General features: G+C 48.2%; 8 non-coding genes across 8 annotated transcripts; all 8 read left to right on the top strand.

Moving 5' to 3' along the window:
- Window positions 1-708: 708 nt before the first annotated feature.
- Window positions 709-781, top strand: trnam-cau (transfer RNA methionine (anticodon CAU)). Its single transcript has one exon. It is a non-coding gene; the product is annotated as a tRNA-Met (tRNA).
- A 3,966-nt stretch (window positions 782-4,747) lies between these two features.
- trnam-cau (transfer RNA methionine (anticodon CAU)) lies at window positions 4,748-4,820 on the top strand. The gene has a single exon. It is a non-coding gene; the product is annotated as a tRNA-Met (tRNA).
- A 1,579-nt stretch (window positions 4,821-6,399) lies between these two features.
- trnam-cau (transfer RNA methionine (anticodon CAU)) lies at window positions 6,400-6,472 on the top strand. The gene has a single exon. It is a non-coding gene; the product is annotated as a tRNA-Met (tRNA).
- Window positions 6,473-8,058: 1,586 nt separating this feature from the next.
- On the top strand, window positions 8,059-8,131 carry trnam-cau (transfer RNA methionine (anticodon CAU)). Its single transcript has one exon. It is a non-coding gene; the product is annotated as a tRNA-Met (tRNA).
- A 1,592-nt stretch (window positions 8,132-9,723) lies between these two features.
- Window positions 9,724-9,796, top strand: trnam-cau (transfer RNA methionine (anticodon CAU)). Its single transcript has one exon. It is a non-coding gene; the product is annotated as a tRNA-Met (tRNA).
- A 1,592-nt stretch (window positions 9,797-11,388) lies between these two features.
- On the top strand, window positions 11,389-11,461 carry trnam-cau (transfer RNA methionine (anticodon CAU)). Its single transcript has one exon. It is a non-coding gene; the product is annotated as a tRNA-Met (tRNA).
- Window positions 11,462-12,944: 1,483 nt separating this feature from the next.
- Window positions 12,945-13,017, top strand: trnam-cau (transfer RNA methionine (anticodon CAU)). Its single transcript has one exon. It is a non-coding gene; the product is annotated as a tRNA-Met (tRNA).
- Window positions 13,018-14,798: 1,781 nt separating this feature from the next.
- On the top strand, window positions 14,799-14,871 carry trnam-cau (transfer RNA methionine (anticodon CAU)). Its single transcript has one exon. It is a non-coding gene; the product is annotated as a tRNA-Met (tRNA).
- The last annotated feature ends 3,162 nt before the right edge of the window (window positions 14,872-18,033 follow it).

The following is an 18,033-nucleotide window of genomic DNA, read 5'->3' as shown; positions in this document are numbered from 1 at the left end:
CACTAGATTACAGGCCGCCCTTGCGAAAATTACAGGAATGCGATGGCCGGGAATCGAACCCGGGTCAATTGCTTGGAAGGCAGGTATGCTCACCACTATACCACCATCGCCCCACACCGGCATTTGGCAGACGCTCTTATCCAGTGAGACGTACAGTTGATTAGACTAAGCAGGAGACAATCCTCCCCTGGAGAAATGCAGGGTTAAGGGCCTTGCTCAAGGGCCCAACGGCTGCGTGGATCTTATCTTGGCTACACCAGAGATTCGAACAACCAATGTCCCTGTCAGGTACCTTAACCAGTAGAATACAGGCCACCCTTGCGAAAAGTACAGGAATGCGATGGCCGGGAATCGAACCCGGGTCAACTGCTTGGAAGGCAGCTATGCTCACCACTATACCACCATCACCTAGACTTTTGGCCAAACTAGCATGTATACTTCAAAACGGACCAGATGCAGTAACATTTCAAAACAGAAATGACCTGGGTAAGGATCAAACTCACGACCTTCAGACCATGAGACTGTTGCCTATTGCTGCAGCTTGCAGAGTAGGACAAAGATATAACAATATTAAATGAAATCAAATACAATAATAAAGCAAAATTTGTCTCCTTTGCTGGGTGAAACATGTGACACTGTTAGCTCCAGCTGCCAGTGGTTAAGTACGTAGGTGACGTTTGACGGGCACTGTGGCCTTCCTGGGTACTGGCCTCGTTAGCGCAGTAGGCAGCGCGTCAGTCTCATAATCTGAAGGTCGTGAGTTCGATCCTCACATGGGGCATTGGTTTTCATTTACCTGGTCTGGTGGACATGTACAGTACTCGGTTAATGCCTCGCACTGGGCCTGGGCCCTGTTTCATACACGTCGCTAACTCGGTTAGCCCGATTCGATTGTTGACGTTTAGGGATAAAGACAGGATGTTGGGCTTCATGAAGGGATTCCACAATATAGACGGGCTACACGGTCTGCTGGTTTTCGTTGTTACTCTGCACATAATTAAAAAACATTTTCTTCTTGCTTGGAGAGGTTTTCGGACCCCTAGATATTTTAAGACCCTATGCTGTTGAAAACATTTTCATTCCCACTTGGAAATGATGTAGAATTGAGTTTCATGAGTCAAAACAACGAAAATGACTTACCGCAATGCACAGTGTCCATATCTCAGATTTTTTCACCTACTTTGTTTCGTATGTGTAGCACTTTATTTATGCCTAAATTATGATAATAAACAACATCCATTTGGTATTGTAAATGGTACTTTTTTCAAGTTTCTGTGAGGCTCATCCCTGGAGTTGTAAAGCCTAGAACACTGTAAAAAGGGTGAGGGTTGCGCGAAGGGGTTAAAACACTGGGATTGCAAATGAGGTTGGAAGGAAAGCCAGCATACGCAGGGGGGCCCAGGACTGAGTTTGGGAACCACTGCTCTGACAGATGGACACGGATAAAACATGGTTCAACAGGTTAAAACGTGTTTCTGACCGGTTTCAGGCAGAGGACCTTTCGCGTGTTAGGCTAACGTGACAACCACTACACTACAGAAACCTTGACACACCCCTGCACATTCAGCCTGCCCAAATCGTTAGGGTCAGATGACTGGGTCAGAGCATATCTGATGCTGCCAGTGGTCAGGCATGTAGGGGACGTTTGCCCGACACTGTGAGCGCCTAGGTTACGGGCCTCGTCAGTGCAGTAGGCAGCGCGTCAATCTCATAATCTGAAGGTTGTGAGTTTGATCGTCACACAGGGCATTACGTTTTTGTTTACCATTACGTTACTGGCATTTGGAGGACGCTCTTACCCAGAGAGACGTACAGTTGATTAGACTAAGCAGGAGACAATCCTCCCCTGGAGAAATGCAGGGTTAAGGGCCTTGCTCAAGGGCCCAACGGCTGTGTGGATCTTACCGTGGCTACATCAGAGATTCAAACAACCAATGTCCCAGTGATGTACCTTAACCACTAGATTACAGGCCGCCCTTGCGAAAATTACAGGAATGCGATGGCCGGGAATCGAACCCCGGTCAATTGCATGGAAGGCAGCTATGCTCACCACTATACCACCATCGCCCCACACCGGCATTTGGCAGACGCTCTTATCCAGTGAGACGTACAGTTGATTAGACTAAGCAGGAGACAATCCTCCCCTGGAGAAATGCAGGGTTAGGGGCCTTGCTCAAGGGCCCAACGGCTGCGTGGATCTTATCGTGGCTACACCAGAGATTCGAACAACCAATGTCCCTGTCAGGTACCTTAACCAGTAGAATACAGGCCACCCTTGCGAAAAGTAGAGGAATGCGATGGCCGGGAATCGAACCCGGGTCAACTGCTTGGAAGGCAGCTATGCTCACCACTATACCACCATCGCCTCACACTGGCATTTGGCAGACGCTCTTATCCAGTGGGACGTACAGTTGATTAGACTAAGCAGGAGACAATCCTCCCCTGGAGAAATGCAGGGTTAAGGGCCTTGCTCAAGGGCCCAACGGCGGCGTGGATCTTATCGTGGCTACACCAGAGATTCGAACAACCAATGTCCCTGTCATGTACCTTAACCACGAGAATACAGGCCACCCTTGCGAAAATCACAGGAATGCGAAGGCCGGGAATCGAACCGGGGTCAACTGCTTGGAAGGCAGCTATGCTCACCACTATACCACCATCACCTCACACTGGCGTTTGGCCGACGCTCTTATCCAGAGAGACGTACAGTTGATTAGACTAAGCAGGAGACAATCCTCCCCTGGAGAAATGCAGGGTTAAGGGCCTTGCTCAAGGGCCCAACGGCTGCGTGGATCTTTTCGTGGCAACACCAGAGATTAGAACAACCAATGTCCCTGTCATGTACCTTAACCACTAGAATACAGGCCACCCTTGCGAAAATTACTGGAATGCGATGGCCGGGAATCGAACCCGGGTCAACTGCTTGGAAGGCAGCTATGCTCACCACTATACCACCATCGCCCCACACTGGCATTTAGCAGACGCTCTTATCCAGAGAGAAGTACAGTTGATTAGACTAAGCAGGAGACAATCCCCCCCGGAGAAATGCAGGGTTAAGGGCCTTGCTCAAGGGCTCAACGGCTGCGTGGATCTTATCGTGGCTACACCAGAGATTCGAACAACCAATGTCCCTGTCATGTACCTTAACCACGAGAATACAGGCCGCCCTTGCGAAAAGTAGAGGAATGCGATGGCCGGGAATCGAACCCGGGTCAACTGCTTGGAAGGCAGCTATGCTCACCACTATACCACCATCGCCCCACACTGGCATTTAGCAGACGCTCTTATCCAGAGAGAAGTACAGTTGATTAGACTAAGCAGGAGACAATCCCCCCTGGAGAAATGCAGGGTTAAGGGCCTTGCTCAAGGGCCCAACGGCTGCGTGGATCTTATCGTGGCTACACCAGAGATTCGAACAACCAATGTCCCTGTCATGTACCTTAACCACTAGAATACAGGCCACCCTTGCGAAAATTACTGGAATGCGATGGCCGGGATACAAACCCGGGTCAACTGCTTGGAAGGCAGCTATGCTCACCACTATACCACCATCGCCCCACACTGGCATTTAGCAGACGCTCTTATCCAGAGAGAAGTACAGTTGATTAGACTAAGCAGGAGACAATCCCCCCTGGAGAAATGCAGGGTTAAGGGCCTTGCTCAAGGGCCCAACGGCTGCGTGGATCTTATCGTGGCTACACCAGAGATTCGAACAACCAATGTCCCTGTCAGGTACCTTAACCAGTAGAATACAGGCCACCCTTGCGAAAAGTAGAGGAATGCGATGGCCGGGAATCGAACCCGGGTCAATTGCTTGGAAGGCAGCTATGCTCACCACTATACCACCATCGCCCCACACTGGCATTTAGCAGACGCTCTTATCCAGAGAGAAGTACAGTTGATTAGACTAAGCAGGAGACAATCCCCCCTGGAGAAATGCAGGGTTAAGGGCCTTGCTCAAGGGCCCAACGGCTGCGTGGATCTTACCGTGGCTACACCAGAGATTCAAACAACCAATGTCCCAGTGACGTACCTTAACCACTAGAATACAGGTGGCCCTTGCGAAAATTGCAGGAATGCGACGGCCGGGAATCGAACCGGGGTCAACTGCTTGGAAGGCAGCTATGCTCACCACTATACCACCATCGCCTCACACTGGCGTTTGGCTGACGCTCTTATCCAGAGAGACGTACAGTTGATTAGACTAAGCAGGAGACAATCTTCCCCTGGAGAAATGCAGGGTTAAGGGCCTTGCTCAAGGGCCCAACGGCTGCGTGGATCTTATCGTGGCAACACCAGAGATTCGAACAACCAATGTCCCTGTCAGGTACCTTAACCAGTAGAATACAGGCCGCCCTTGCGAAAATTACAGGAATGCGATGGCCAGGAATCGAATCCGGGTCAACTGCTTGGAAGGCAGCTATGCTCACCACTACACCACCATCGCCCAGTTTTTCAGCTACACCAGCATGTATACTTCAAAACGGACCAGATGCAGTAACATTTCAAAACAGAAATGACCTGGGTAAGGATCAAACTCACGACCTTCAGACCATGAGACTGTTGCCTATTGCTGCAGCTTGCAGAGTAGGACAAAGACACAACAATATTAAATGAAATCAAATACAATAATAAAGCAAAATTTGTCTCCTTTGCTGGGTGAAACATGTGACACTGTTAGCTCCTGCTGCCAGTGGTTAAATATGTAGGTGACGTTTGACGGGCACTGTGGTCCTCCTGGTTACTGGCCTCGTTAGCGCAGTAGGCAGCGCGTCAGTCTCATAATCTGAAGGTCGTGAGTTCGATCCTCACATGGGGCTTTGGTTTTCATTTACCTGGTCTGGTGGACATGTACAGTACTCGGTTAATGCCTCGCACTGGGCATGGGCCCTGTTTCATACACGTCGCTAACTCGGTTAGCCCGATTCGATTGTTGAAGTTTTGGGATAAAGACAGGATGTTCGGCTTCATGAAGGGATTCCACAAAATAGACGGGCTATACGGTCTGCTGGTTTTCGTTGTTACTCTGCACATAATTAAAAAACATTTTCTTCTTGCTTGGAGAGGTTTTCGGACCCCTAGATATTTTAAGACCCTGTGCTGTTGAAAACATTTTCATTCCCACTTGGAAATGATGTAGAATTGAGTTTCATGAGTCAAAACAACGAAAATGACTTACCGCAATGCACAGTAGTTCTGTCCATATCTCAGATTTTTTCACCTACTTTGTTTCGTATGTGTAGCACTTTATTTATGCCTAAATTATGATAATAAACAACATCCATTTGGTATACTAAATGGTACTTTTTTCAAGTTTCTGTGAGGCTCATCCCTGGAGTTGTAAAGCCTAGAGCACTGCAAAAAGGGTGAGGGTTGCGCGAAGGGGTTAAAACACTGGGATTGCAAATGAGGTTGGAAGGAAAGCCAGCATACGCAGGGGGGCCCAGGACTGAGTTCGGGAACCACTGCTCTGACAGATGGACACGGATAAAACATGGTTCAACAGGTTAAAACGTGTTTCTGCCCGGTTTCAGGCAGAGGACCTTTCGCGTGTTAGGCTAACGTGACAACCACTACACTACAGAAACCTTGACACACCCCTGCCCAAATCGTTAGGGTCAGATGACTGGGTCAGAGCATATCTGATGCTGCCAGTGGTCAGGCATGTAGGGGACGTTTGCCCGACACTGTGAGCGCCTAGGTTACGGGCCTCGTCAGTGAAGTAGGCAGCGCGTCAATCTCATAATCTGAAGGTTGTGAGTTTGATCGTCACACAGGGCATTACGTTTTTGTTTACCATTACGTTACTGGCATTTGGCAGACGCTCTTACCCAGAGAGACGTACAGTTGATTAGACTAAGCAGGAGACAATCCTCCCCTGGGGAAATGCAGGGTTAAGGGCCTTGCTCAAGGGCCCAACGGCTGTGTGGATCTTACCGTGGCTACACCAGAGATTCAAACAACCAATGTCCCAGTGACGTACCTTAACCACTAGAATACAGGCCGCCCTTGCGAAAATTACAGGAATGCGATGGCCGGGAATCAAACCCAGGTCAACTGCTTGGAAGGCAGCTATGCTCACCACTATACCACCATCACCTAGACTTTTGGTCCCACTAGCATGTATACTTCAAAACGGACCAGATGCAGTAACATTTCAAAACAGAAATGACCTGGGTAAGGATCAAACTCACGACCTTCAGACCATGAGACTGTTGCCTATTGCTGCAGCTTGCAGAGTAGGACAAAGATATAACAATATTAAATGAAATCAAATACAATAATAAAGCAAAATTTGTCTCCTTTGCTGGGTGAAACATGTGACACTGTTAGCTCCAGCTGCCAGTGGTTAAGTACGTAGGTGACGTTTGACGGGCACTGTGGTCTTCCTGGGTACTGGCCTCGTTAGCGCAGTAGGCAGCGCGTCAGTCTCATAATCTGAAAGTCGTGAGTTCGATCCTCACATGGGGCATTGGTTTTCATTTACCTGGTCTGGTGGACATGTACAGTACTCGGTTAATGCCTCGCACTGGGCATGGGCCCTGTTTCATACACGTCGCTAACTCGGTTAGCCCCATTCGATTGTTGACGTTTTGGGATAAAGACAGGATGTTGGGCTTCATGAAGGGATTCCACAATATAGACGGGCTACACGGTCTGCTGGTTTTCGTTGTTACTCTGCACATAATTAAAAAACATTTTCTTCTTGCTTGGAGAGGTTTTCGGACCCCTAGATATTTTAAGACCCTATGCTGTTGAAAACATTTTCATTCCCACTTGGAAATGATGTAGAATTGAGTTTCATGAGTCAAAACAACGAAAATGACTTACCGCAATGCACAGTGTCCATATCTCAGATTTTTTCACCTACTTTGTTTCGTATGTGTAGCACTTTATTTATGCCTAAATTATGAAAATAAACAACATCCATTTGGTATTGTAAATGGTACTTTTTTCAAGTTTCTGTGAGGCTCATCCCTGGAGTTGTAAAGCCTAGAACACTGTAAAAAGGGTGAGGGTTGCGCGAAGGGGTTAAAACACTGGGATTGCAAATGAGGTTGGAAGGAAAGCCAGCATACGCAGGGGGGCCCAGGACTGAGTTTGGGAACCACTGCTCTGATAGATGGACACGGATAAAACCTGGTTCAACAGGTTAAAACGTGTTTCTGACCGGTTTCAGGCAGAGGACCTTTCGCGTGTTAGGCTAACGTGACAACCACTACACTACAGAAACCTTGACACACCCCTGCACATTCAGCCTGCCCAAATCGTTAGGGTCAGATGACTGGGTCAGAGCATATCTGATGCTGCCAGTGGTCAGGCATGTAGGGGACGTTTGCCCGACACTGTGAGCGCCTAGGTTACGGGCCTCGTCAGTGCAGTAGGCAGCGCGTCAATCTCATAATCTGAAGGTTGTGAGTTTGATCGTCACACAGGGCATTACGTTTTTGTTTACCATTACGTTACTGGCATTTGGCAGACGCTCTTACCCAGATAGACGTACAGTTGATTAGACTAAGCAGGAGACAATCCTCCCCTGGTGAAATGCAGGGTTAAGGGCCTTGCTCAAGGGCCCAACGGCTGTGTGGATCTTACCGTGGCTACACCAGAGATTCAAACAACCAACGTCCCAGTGACGTACCTTAACCACTAGAATACAGGCCACCCTTGCGAAAATTACAGGAATGCGATGGCCGGGAATCGAACACGGGTCAACTGCTTGGAAGGCCGCTATGCTCACCACTATACCACCATCGCCTATTTTTTTGCCTACACTAGCATGTATACTTCAAAACGGACCAGATGCAGTAACATTTCAAAACAGAAATGACCTGGGTAAGGATCAAACTCACGACCTTCAGACCATGAGACTGTTGCCTATTGCTGCAGCTTGCAGAGTAGGACAAATATACAACAATATTAAATGAAATCAAATACAATAATAAAGCAAAATTTGTCTCCTTTGCTGGGTGAAACATGTGACACTGTTAGCTCCTGCTGCCAGTGGTTAAGTATGTAGGTGACGTTTGACGGGCACTGTGGTCTTCCTGGGTACTGGCCTCGTTAGCGCAGTAGGCAGCGCGTCAGTCTCATAATCTGAAGGTCGTGAGTTCGATCCTCACATGGGGCATTGGTTTTCATTTACCTGGTCTGGTGGACATGTACAGTACTCGGTTAATGCCTCGCACTGGGCATGGGCCCTGTTTCATACACGTCGCTAACTCGGTTAGCCCGATTCGATTGTTGACGTTTTGGGATAAAGACAGGATGTTGGGCTTCATGAAGGGATTCCACAATATAGACGGGCTACACGGTCTGCTGGTTTTCATTGTTACTCTGCACATAATTAAAAAACATTTTCTTCTTGCTTGGAGAGGTTTTCGGACCCCTAGATATTTTAAGACCCTATGCTGTTGAAAACATTTTCATTCCCACTTGGAAATGATGTAGAATTGAGTTTCATGAGTCAAAACAACGAAAATGACTTACCGCAATGCACAGTAGTTCTGTCCATATCTCAGATTTTTTCACCTACTTTGTTTCGTATGTGTAGCACTTTATTTATGCCTAAATTATGATAATAAACAACATCCATTTGGTATTGTAAATGGTACTTTTTTCAAGTTTCTGTGAGGCTCATCCCTGGAGTTGTAAAGCCTAGAACACTGCAAAAAGGGTGAGGGTTGCGCGAAGGGGTTAAAACACTGGGATTGCAAATGAGGTTGGAAGGAAAGCCAGCATACGCAGGGGGGCCCAGGACTGAGTTTGGGAACCACTGCTCTGACAGATGGACACGGATAAAACATGGTTCAACAGGTTAAAACGTGTTTCTGCCCGGTTTCAGGCAGAGGACCTTTCGCGTGTTAGGCTAACGTGACAACCACTACACTACAGAAACCTTGACACACCCCTGCACATTCAGCCTGCCCAAATCGTTAGGGTCAGATGACTGGGTCAGAGCATATCTGATGCTGCCAGTGGTCAGGCATGTGGGGGACGTTTGCCCAACACTGTGAGCGCCTAGGTTACGGGCCTCGTCAGTGCAGTAGGCAGCGCGTCAATCTCATAATCTGAAGGTTGTGAGTTTGATCGTCACACAGGGCATTACGTTTTTGTTTACCATTACGTTACTGGCATTTGGCAGACGCTCTTACCCAGATAGACGTACAGTTGATTAGACTAAGCAGGAGACAATCCTCCCCTGGTGAAATGCAGGGTTAAGGGCCTTGCTCAAGGGCCCAACGGCTGTGTGGATCTTACCGTGGCTACACCAGAGATTCAAACAACCAACGTCCCAGTGACGTACCTTAACCACTAGAATACAGGCCACCCTTGCGAAAATTACGGGAATGCGATGGCCGGGAATCGAACACGGGTCAACTGCTTGGAAGGCCGCTATGCTCACCACTATACCACCATCGCCTATTTTTTTGCCTACACTAGCATGTATACTTCAAAACGGACCAGATGCAGTAACATTTCAAAACAGAAATGACCTGGGTAAGGATCAAACTCACGACCTTCAGACCATGAGACTGTTGCCTATTGCTGCAGCTTGCAGAGTAGGACAAATATACAACAATATTAAATGAAATCAAATACAATAATAAAGCAAAATTTGTCTCCTTTGCTGGGTGAAACATGTGACACTGTTAGCTCCTGCTGCCAGTGGTTAAGTATGTAGGTGACGTTTGACGGGCACTGTGGTGTTCCTGGGTACTGGCCTCGTTAGCGCAGTAGGCTGCGCGTCAGTCTCATAATCTGAAGGTCGTGAGTTCGATCCTCACATGGGGCATTGGTTTTCATTTACCTGGTCTGGTGGACATGTACAGTACTCGGTTAATGCCTCGCACTGGGCATGGGCCCTGTTTCATACACGTCGCTAACTCGGTTAGCCCGATTCGATTGTTGACGTTTTGGGATAAAGACAGGATGTTGGGCTTCATGAAGGGATTCCACAATATAGACGGGCTACACGGTCTGCTGGTTTTCATTGTTACTCTGCACATAATTAAAAAACATTTTCTTCTTGCTTGGAGAGGTTTTCGGACCCCTAGATATTTTAAGACCCTATGCTGTTGAAAACATTTTCATTCCCACTTGGAAATGATGTAGAATTGAGTTTCATGAGTCAAAACAACGAAAATGACTTACCGCAATGCACAGTAGTTCTGTCCATATCTCAGATTTTTTCACCTACTTTGTTTCGTATGTGTAGCACTTTATTTATGCCTAAATTATGATAATAAACAACATCCATTTGGTATTGTAAATGGTACTTTTTTCAAGTTTCTGTGAGGCTCATCCCTGGAGTTGTAAAGCCTAGAACACTGCAAAAAGGGTGAGGGTTGCGCGAAGGGGTTAAAACACTGGGATTGCAAATGAGGTTGGAAGGAAAGCCAGCATACGCAGGGGGGCCCAGGACTGAGTTTGGGAACCACTGCTCTGACAGATGGACACGGATAAAACATGGTTCAACAGGTTAAAACGTGTTTCTGCCCGGTTTCAGGCAGAGGACCTTTCGCGTGTTAGGCTAACGTGACAACCACCACACTACAGAAACCTTGACACACCCCTGCACATTCAGCCTGCCCAAATCGTTAGGGTCAGATGACTGGGTCAGAGCATATCTGATGCTGCCAGTGGTCAGGCATGTAGGGGACGTTTGCCCGACACTGTGAGCGCCTAGGTTACGGGCCTCGTCAGTGCAGTAGGCAGCGCGTCAATCTCATAATCTGAAGGTTGTGAGTTTGATCGTCACACAGGGCATTACGTTTTTGTTTACCATTACGTTACTGGCATTTGGCAGACGCTCTTATCCAGAGAGACGTACAGTTGATTAGACTAAGCAGGAGACAATCCACCCCTGGAGAAATGCAGGGTTAAGGGCCTTGCTCAAGGGCCCAACGGCTGCGTGGATCTTATCGTGGCTACACCAGAGATTCGAACAACCAATGTCCCTGTCAGGTACCTTAACCAGTAGAATACAGGCCACCCTTGCGAAAAGTACAGGAATGCGATGGCCGGGAATCGAACCCGGGTCAACTGCTTGGAAGGCAGCTATGCTCACCACTATACCACCATCGCCCAGTTTTTCGGCTACACTAGCATGTACACTTCAAAACGGACCAGATGCAGTAACATTTCAAAACAGAAATGACCTGGGTAAGGATCAAACTCACGACCTTCAGACCATGAGACTGTTGTCTATTGCTGCAGCTTGCAGAGTAGGACAAAGATACAACAATATTAAATGAAATCAAATACAATAATAAAGCAAAATTTGTCTCCTTTGCTGGGTGAAACATGTGACACTGTTAGCTCCTGCTGCCAGTGGTTAAGTATGTAGGTGACGTTTGACGGGCACTGTGGTCTTCCCGGTTACTGGCCTCGTTAGCGCAGTAGGCAGCGCGTCAGTCTCATAATCTGAAGGTCGTGAGTTCGATCCTCACATGGGGCATTGGTTTTCATTTACCTGGTCTGGTGGACATGTACAGTACTCGGTTAATGCCTCGCACTGGGCATGGGCCCTGTTTCATACACGTCGCTAACTCGGTTAGCCCGATTCGATTGTTGACGTTTTGGGATAAAGACAGGATGTTCGGCTTCATGAAGGGATTCCACAATATAGACGGGCTACACGGTCTGCTGGTTTTCGTTGTTACTCTGCACATAATTAAAAAACATTTTCTTCTTGCTTGGAGAGGTTTTCGGACCCCTAGATATTTTAAGACCCTATGCTGTTGAAAACATTTTCATTCCCACTTGGAAATGATGTAGAATTGAGTTTCATGAGTCAAAACAACGAAAATGACTTACCGCAATGCACAGTAGTTCTGTCCATATCTCAGATTTTTTCACCTACAACGGCTGTGTGGATCTTACCGTGGCTACACCAGAGATTCAAACAACCAATGTCCCTGTCAGGTACCTTAACCAGTAGAATACAGGCCACCCTTGCGAAAATTACAGGAATGCGATGGCCGGGAATCGAACCCGGGTCAACTGCTTGGAAGGCAGCTATGCTCACCACTATACCACCATCGCCTCACACTGGCGTTTGGCAGACGCTCTTATCCAGAGAGACGTACAGTTGATTAGACTAAGCAGGAGACAATCCTCCCCTGGAGAAATGCAGGGTTAAGGGCCTTGCTCAAGGGCCCAACGGCTGCGTGGATCTCATCGTGGCTACACCAGAGATTCGAACAACCAATGTCCCTGTCATATACCTTAACCACTAGAATACAGGCCACCCTTGCGAAAATTACTGGAATGCGATGGCCGGGAATCGAACCCGGGTCAACTGCTTGGAAGGCAGCTATGCTCACCACTATACCACCATCGCCCGACACTGGCATTTAGCAGATGCTCTTATCCAGAGAGACGTACAGTTGATTAGACTAAGCAGGAGACAATCCTCCCCTGGAGAAATGCAGGGTTAAGGGCCTTGCTCAAGGGCCCAACGGCTGCGTGGATCTTATCGTGGCTACACCAGAGATTCGAAAAACCAATGTCCCTGTCATGTACCTTAACCACTAGAATACAGGCCACCCTTGCGAAAATCACAGGAATGCGATGGCCGGGAATCGAACCCGGGTCAACTGCTTGGAAGGCAGCTATGCTCACCACTATACCACCATCGCCTAGTTTTTTGGCTGCACTAGCATGTATACTTCAAAACGGACCAGATGCAGTAACATTTCAAAACAGAAATTACCTGGGTAAGGATCAAACTCACGACCTTCAGACCATGAGACTGTTGCCTATTGCTGCAGCTTGCAGAGTAGGACAAAGATACAACAATATTAAATGAAATCAAATACAATAATAAAGCAGAATTTGTCTCCTTTGCTGGGTGAAACATGTGACACTGTTAGCTCCAGCTGCCAGTGGTTAAGTATGTAGGTGACGTTTGACGGGCACTGTGGTCTTCTTGGGTACTGGCCTCGTTAGCGCAGTAGGCAGCGCGTCAGTCTCATAATCTGAAGGTCGTGAGTTCGATCCTCACATGGGGCATTGGTTTTCATTTACCTGGTCTGGTGGACATGTACAGTACTCGGTTAATGCCTCGCACTGGGCATGGGCCCTGTTTCATACACGTCGCTAACTCGGTTAGCCCGATTCGATTGTTGACGTTTTGGGATAAAAACAGGATGTTCGGCTTCATGAAGGGATTCCACAATATAGACGGGCTACACGGTCTGCTGGTTTTCGTTGTTACTCTGCACATAATTAAAAAACATTTTCTTCTTGCTTGGAGAGGTTTTCGGACCCCTAGATATTTTAAGACCCTATGCTGTTGAAAACATTTTCATTCCCACTTGGAAATGATGTAGAATTGAGTTTCATGAGTCAAAACAACGAAAATGACTTACCGCAATGCACAGTAGTTCTGTCCATATCTCAGATTTTTTCACCTACAACGGCTGTGTGGATCTTACCGTGGCTACACCAGAGATTCAAACAACCAATGTCCCTGTCAGGTACCTTAACCAGTAGAATACAGGCCACCCTTGCGAAAATTACAGGAATGCGATGGCCGGGAATCGAACCCGGGTCAACTGCTTGGAAGGCAGCTATGCTCACCACTATACCACCATCGCCTCACACTGGCGTTTGGCAGACGCTCTTATCCAGAGAGACGTACAGTTGATTAGACTAAGCAGGAGACAATCCTCCCCTGGAGAAATGCAGGGTTAAGGGCCTTGCTCAAGGGCCCAACGGCTGCGTGGATCTCATCGTGGCTACACCAGAGATTCGAACAACCAATGTCCCTGTCATGTACCTTAACCACTAGAATACAGGCCACCCTTGCGAAAATTACTGGAATGCGATGGCCGGGAATCGAACCCGGGTCAACTGCTTGGAAGGCAGCTATGCTCACCACTATACCACCATCGCCCGACACTGGCATTTAGCAGATGCTCTTATCCAGAGAGACGTACAGTTGATTAGACTAAGCAGGAGACAATCCTCCCCTGGAGAAATGCAGGGTTAAGGGCCTTGCTCAAGGGCCCAACGGCTGCGTGGATCTTATCGTGGCTACACCAGAGATTCGAAAAACCAATGTCCCTGTCATGTACCTTAACCACTAGAATACAGGCCACCCTTGCGAAAATCACAGGAATGCGATGGCCGGGAATCGAACCCGGGTCAACTGCTTGGAAGGCAGCTATGCTCACCACTATACCACCATCGCCCCACACTGGCATTTAGCAGACGCTCTTATCCAGAGAGACGTACAGTTGATTAGACAAAGCAGGAGACAATCCTCCCCTGGAGAAATGCAGGGTTAAGGGCCTTGCTCAAGGGCCCAACGGCTGCGTGGATCTTTTCGTGGCAACACCAGAGATTAGAACAACCAATGTCCCTGTCATGTACCTTAACCACTAGAATACAGGCCACCCTTGCGAAAATTACAGGAATGCAATGGCCGGGAATCGAACCCAGGTCAACTGCTTGGAAGGCAGCTATGCTCACCACTATACCACCATCGCCTACTTTTTTGGCTACACTAGCATGTATACTTCAAAACGGACCAGATGCAGTAACATTTCAAAACAGAAATGACCTGCGTAAGGATCAAACTCACGACCTTCAGACCATGAGACTGTTGCCTATTGCTGCAGCTTGCAGAGTAGGACAAAGATACAACAATATTAAATGAAATCAAATACAATAATAAAGCAAAATTTGTCTCCTTTGCTGGGTGAAACATGTGACACTGTTAGCTCCTCCTGCCAGTGGTTAAGTATGTAGGTGACGTTTGACGGGCACTGTGGTCTTCCTGGTTACTGGCCTCGTTAGCGCAGTAGGCAGCGCGTCAGTCTCATAATCTGAAGGTCGTGAGTTCGATCCTCACATGGGGCATTGGTTTTCATTCACCTGGTCTGGTGGACATGTACAGTACTCGGTTAATGCCTCGCACTGGGCATGGGCCCTGTTTCATACACGTCGCTAACTCGGTTAGCCCGATTCGATTGTTGACGTTTTGGGATAAAGACAGGATGTTGGGCTTCATGAAGGGATTCCACAATATAGACGGGCTACACGGTCTGCTGGTTTTCGTTGTTACTCTGCACATAATTAAAAAACATTTTCTTCTTGCTTGGAGAGGTTTTCGGACCCCTAGATATTTTAAGACCCTATGCTGTTGAAAACATTTTCATTCCCACTTGGAAATGATGTAGAATTGAGTTTCATGAGTCAAAACAACGAAAATGACTTACCGCAATGCACAGTAGTTCTGTCCATATCTCAGATTTTTTCACCTACTTTGTTTCGTATGTGTAGCACTTTATTTATGCCTAAATTATGATAATAAACAACATCCATTTGGTATTGTAAATGGTACTTTTTTCAAGTTTCTGTGAGGCTCATCCCTGGAGTTGTAAAGCCTAGAACACTGCAAAAAGGGTGAGGGTTGCGCGAAGGGGTTAAAACACTGGGATTGCAAATGAGGTTGGAAGGAAAGCCAGCATACGCAGGGGGGCCCAGGACTGAGTTTGGGAACCACTGCTCTGACAGATGGACACGGATAAAACATGGTTCAACAGGTTAAAACGTGTTTCTGCCGGTTTCTGGCAGAGGACCTTTCGCGTGTTAGGCTAACGTGACAACCACTACACTACAGAAACCTTGACACACCCCTGCACATTCAGCCTGCCCAAATCGTTAGGGTCAGATGACTGGGTCAGAGCATATCTGATGCTGCCAATGGTCAGGCATGTAGGGGACGTTTGCCCGACACTGTGAGCGCCTAGGTTACGGGCCTCGTCAGTGCAGTACGCAGCGCGTCAATCTCATAATCTGAAGGTTGCGAGTTTGATCGTCACACAGGGCATTACGTTTTTGTTTACCATTACGTTAATGGCATTTGGCAGACGCTCTTACCCAGAGAGACGTACAGTTGATTAGACTAAGCAGGAGACAATCCTCCCCTGGGGAAATGCAGGGTTAAGGGCCTTGCTCAAGGGCCCAACGGCTGTGTGGATCTTACCGTGGCTACACCAGAGATTCAAACAACCAATGTCCCAGTGACGTACCTTAACCACTAGAATACAGGCCGCCCTTGCGAAAATTACAGGAATGCGATGGCCGGGAATCGAACCCGGGTCAACTGCTTGGAAGGCAGCTATGCTCACCACTATACCACCATCGCCTCACACTGGCATTTGGCAGACGCTCTTATCCCGAGAGACGTACAGTTGATTAGACTAAGCAGGAGAAAATCCTCCCCGGGAGAAATGCAGGGTTAAGGGCCTTGCTCAAGGGCCCAACTGCTGCGTGGATCTTATCGTGGCTACACCAGAGATTCGAACAACCAATGTCCCTGTCATGTACCTTAACCACTAGAATACAGGCCACCCTTGCGAAAATCACAGGAATGCGATGGCCGGGAATCGAACCCGGGTCAACTGCTTGGAAGGCAGCTATGCTCACCACTATACCACCATCGCCTCACTCTGGCATTTGGCAGACGCTCTTATCCAGTGAGACGTACAGTTGATTAGACTAAGCAGGAGACAATCCTCCCCTGGAGAAATGCAGGGTTAAGGGCCTTGCTCAAGGGCCCAACGGCTGCGTGGATCTTATCGTGGCTACACCAGAGATTCGAACAACCAATGTCCCTATCATGTACCTGAACCACTAGAATACAGGCCACCCTTGCGAAAATTACAGGAATGCGATGGCCAGGAATCGAACCCGGGTCAACTGCTTGGAAGGCAGCTATGCTCACCACTATACCACCATCGCCCCACACTGGCGCTTAGCAGACGCTCTTATCCAGAGAGACGTACAGTTGATTAGACTAAGCAGGAGACAATCCTCCCCTGGAGAAATGCAGGGTTAAGGGCCTTGTTCAAGGGCCCAACGGCTGCGTGGATCTTATCGTGGCTACACCAGAGATTCGAACAACCAATGTCCCTGTCAGGTACCTTAACCAGTAGAATACAGGCCACAATGCGAAAAGTACAGGAATGCGATGGCCGGGAATCGAACCCGGGTCAACTGCTTGGAAGGCAGCTATGCTCACCACTATACCACCATCGCCTCACTCTGGCATTTGGCAGACGCTCTTATCCAGAGAGACGTACAGTTGATTAGACTAAGCAGGAGACAATCCTCCGCTGGAGAAATGCAGGGTTAAGGGCCTTGCTCAAGGGCCCAATGGCTGAGTGGATCTTATCGTGGCTACACCAGAGATTCGAACAACCAATGTCCCTGTCATGTACCTGAACCACTAGAATACAGGCCACCCTTGCGAAAACTACAGGAATGCGATGGCCGGGAATCGAACCCGGGTCAACTGCTTGGAAGGCAGCTATGCTCACCACTATACCACCATGGCCCCACACTGGCGCTTAGCAGACGCTCTTATCCAGAGAGACGTACAGTTGATTAGACTAAGAAGGAGACAATCCTCCCCTAGAGAAATGCAGGGTTAAGGGCCTTGTTCAAGGGCCCAACGGCTGCGTGGATCTTATCGTGGCTACACCAGAGATTCGAACAACCAATGTCCCTGTCAGGTACCTTAACCAGTAGAATACAGGCCACCCTTGCGAAAAGTACAGGAATGCGATGGCCGGGAATCGAAACCGGGTCAACTGCTTGGAAGGCAGCTATGCTCACCACTATACCACCATCGCCTCACTCTGGCATTTGGCAGACGCTCTTATCCAGTGAGACGTACAGTTGATTAGACTAAGCAGGAGACAATCCTCCGCTGGAGAAATGCAGGGTTAAGGGCCTTGCTCAAGGGCCCAATGGCTGAGTGGATCTTATCGTGGCTACACCAGAGATTCGAACAACCAATGTCCCTGTCATGTACCTGAACCACTAGAATACAGGCCACCCTTGCGACAACTACAGGAATGCGATGGCCGGGAATCGAACCCGGGTCAACTGCTTGGAAGGCAGCTATGCTCACCACTATACCACCATCGCCCCACACTGGCGCTTAGCGGACGCTCTTATCCAGAGAGACGTACAGTTGATTAGACTAAGCAGGAGACAATCCTCCCCTGGAGA

The sequence above is a fragment of the Conger conger genome, chromosome 3 (assembly GCF_963514075.1).
Source record: "Conger conger chromosome 3, fConCon1.1, whole genome shotgun sequence".
NCBI classification, from domain to species: domain Eukaryota; kingdom Metazoa; phylum Chordata; class Actinopteri; order Anguilliformes; family Congridae; genus Conger; species Conger conger.
The sequence above is the reverse complement of the archived record's forward strand: the minus strand, read 5'-3'. Positions and strand labels throughout refer to the sequence as shown.